Raw genomic sequence first — 2,765 nt, 5'->3', positions numbered from 1 at the left:
CAAACAAAAAACCCCACCAAAGGTGGATAAAACTCACATTCCGTCTCAGTCCAGGTGGCGATCAGTGCCCAGTTTAGAACACCTTCCTGGTTTTCAGCTTCTCACCTAGACACATCAAAGCAAGAGAAACTTCACCGGGAAGCCAACTCAAACTTCAATGTTAGTATTAGCCGGGTCCAAGAAAAAGATTTTTGGAAGGGTAAGAATTCTTCATTTAATGGCCATTGTTGATTAATGAAGCTCATCGGGGTGAAGACAACTTTGTTCATGAAAAATGCTGAGCCTTCCGGCAAAGTAATGACATCTTTTCTCTGATCACCAACTGATCAAAGCGAGAGGACAAAAGGGCAAAGTTGGGAAAACCCAAAACCCTAAACACGAATCGGGGTCTCACAGGGAAGCATTGCCTGAAGTAGTAGAATGGTTACGGCAAGAGTGTGGTCGTGGGTTCTAATCCCAGCTCCACCACTTGTCAGCTGTGTGACTTTGGGCAAGTCACCTCACTTCTCTGTGCCTCAGTTACCTCATCTGAAAAATGGAGATTAAGACTGTGAGCCCCACGTGGGACAACCTGATTACCTTGTATCTCCCCCAGCGTTTACAACAATGCTTGGCACGTAGTAAGCGCTTAACAAATACCATCAGTATTCATTCATTTATTATTAGTAAGAGTGTAAGTCACTGAGGGCCAGGCCTGCCGACAAGTGGTCTAGAATTTCCAGTGGGAAGGAAATCAATCAATCAATGGTATTGATTGAGTGTTTACAATGTGCAGAGCACCATTCTAAGAGCTTGGGAGAGTACAGGAGAAATCAGTAGGCACGTTCCCTGCCCAGGATGAGCTTACAGTCTGGAGGGGGAGACAGACATTAACTTTAATTAGGAAATGAGGAAAGTATTGTCACGAATCCATGGGCTAATCCGGAAGAACTCTCCAGTGTTTCTGGAGATGGTCAAGGTAGAAACATCCTGCGAGTCAGGGTCTCAAGGTTAGGACGAAGCACAAAGAACCATAGTTGTTTGTTTGTAAGATGCTACTGTTTTCAGTTTGTGGGAGCTTTAAACGGTGTGCATATATGTGTGTGTGAGAGTGAGAAAGAGAGAGAGAGAGAGAGAGAGAGAGAGAGAGAGAGAGAGAAGAGGGTTTCCTTCAGTTTTCACTGGCTTAAAAATGGGGAGCAGATCAGAAGATACACTGGTAGCCCAGGTTTGTAGATGTTTGGTATGTTTGAGGACTTCCCCTTGGCCTCTTCACTTGTGTGCTATGTGACCTTAGGCAAGTCACTTCATTTCTCATTTCCTCAGTTTTCTCCTCTGTAAAATGGGGATTTCCCCCTCTCAGGGTCGCACCTGGAGAGTTTACAGTACTCTACCAGTCTCAGCTATGGGAAGGAGAATCAAGCAGAGGCCTACCCACTCCATTTCTAGCTTGGCCAGTGGCTAGCAAGGGGAAGGCCATCTGCTACAAGTCAAAACTCACCCGTGCTGGGCCACAGTGGCACGGGAGAGAGTGGAAGGCGGAGACTGGAGTCTACCACGTGGAAGGCGGTAACGGTAAACCGCTTCTGGATATTTACCAAGAAAAACTCTATGGATCCACTACCAGAACGACTGCAGATAGAGAGCGGGGCGTTCTGAGATAGATGCGTCTGTGGTTTCGCTATGGGCCGGAAACGACTCAGTGGCATAAGACATGACAAAATGGGGATTTACTAGTTTTTCTCCCTTCTCCTTAGATTGTGAACTCCCTGTGGGATGGTGACCGTGCCAGTCCTGATGCTCTTGTATCTATCCCAGCGCTTACTATAGTGCTTGGCACAAAGTAAGTACTTAAATATCATCATTACCTAGTAGTCGTAGTAATATAAAGTTTGCTCTTTCTTTAATTGTATTTGTTAACTACTTACTATGTTCCTGCCATCGTGTTAAGTGCTGGGGTAGATACAGGATAATCAGATTGGACAAAGTCCCTGTCCCACATGGGGCTCACAGGCAAAGTCCACATGGAGAAACAGCAAGGCTCAGTGGAAAGAGCATGGGCTTTGGAGTCAGAGGTCATGAGTTTGAATCCCAGCTCTGCCACTTGTCAGCTGTGTGACTGTGGGCGAGTCACTTCACTTCTCTGTGCCTCAGTTCCCTCATCTGTAAAATGGGGATGAAGACTGTGAGCCCCACGTGGGACAACCTGATTCCCCTGTGTCTACCCCAGCGCTTAGAACAGTGCTCTGCACATAGTAAGCACTTAACAAATATCAACATTATTTTACGGATGAGGTAACTGAGACACAGAGAAGTGAAGTGACTTGCCCAAGTTCCCACAGAAGACAAGTGGCGGAGCTGGGATTATGGTATTTTTAGGGTATTTGTTAAGCGCTTAATACGTCAGACACTGTACTAAGTGCTGGGGTACAAGCTAAAAGGGTTGGACCCAGCCCACAGGGGACTGACGATGTTACAGATGAGGTAACTGAGACACAGAGAAGTTAGGGGACTTGCCCAAGGTCTCACAGTAGACAAGTGGTGGAGCCAGGTTTAGAATCCAGGTCCTTCTGACTCCAAGGCCCGTACTCTTTCCACAAGGCTGCACTGCTTCTCTTCAGATTGGTCTTGTGAAGCAGCTGGTGACTTTAGGCCCAGAAGCCCCACAGAAGTTGAGCAGCACATGGAGACAGCAAATGGAAAAAGTATTTGTGGTCCCAGAAGGAAGTCCGCTCCTGCTGTCCAACTACTTGGCCACTACCTGGCCGCTTTGTCTTGCTTCTGCT

General features: G+C 46.9%; 1 non-coding gene across 1 annotated transcript; it reads left to right on the top strand.

The window, feature by feature from the left end:
• Positions 1–1,332: 1,332 nt before the first annotated feature.
• Positions 1,333–1,470, top strand: LOC114812661. The gene has a single exon (XR_003760312.1). It is a non-coding gene; the product is annotated as a small nucleolar RNA SNORA7 (small nucleolar RNA).
• Positions 1,471–2,765: the final 1,295 nt, after the last annotated feature.

This window comes from Ornithorhynchus anatinus, chromosome 5 (assembly GCF_004115215.2).
Source record: "Ornithorhynchus anatinus isolate Pmale09 chromosome 5, mOrnAna1.pri.v4, whole genome shotgun sequence".
Classification (NCBI taxonomy): domain Eukaryota; kingdom Metazoa; phylum Chordata; class Mammalia; order Monotremata; family Ornithorhynchidae; genus Ornithorhynchus; species Ornithorhynchus anatinus.
The sequence above is the reverse complement of the archived record's forward strand: the minus strand, read 5'-3'. Positions and strand labels throughout refer to the sequence as shown.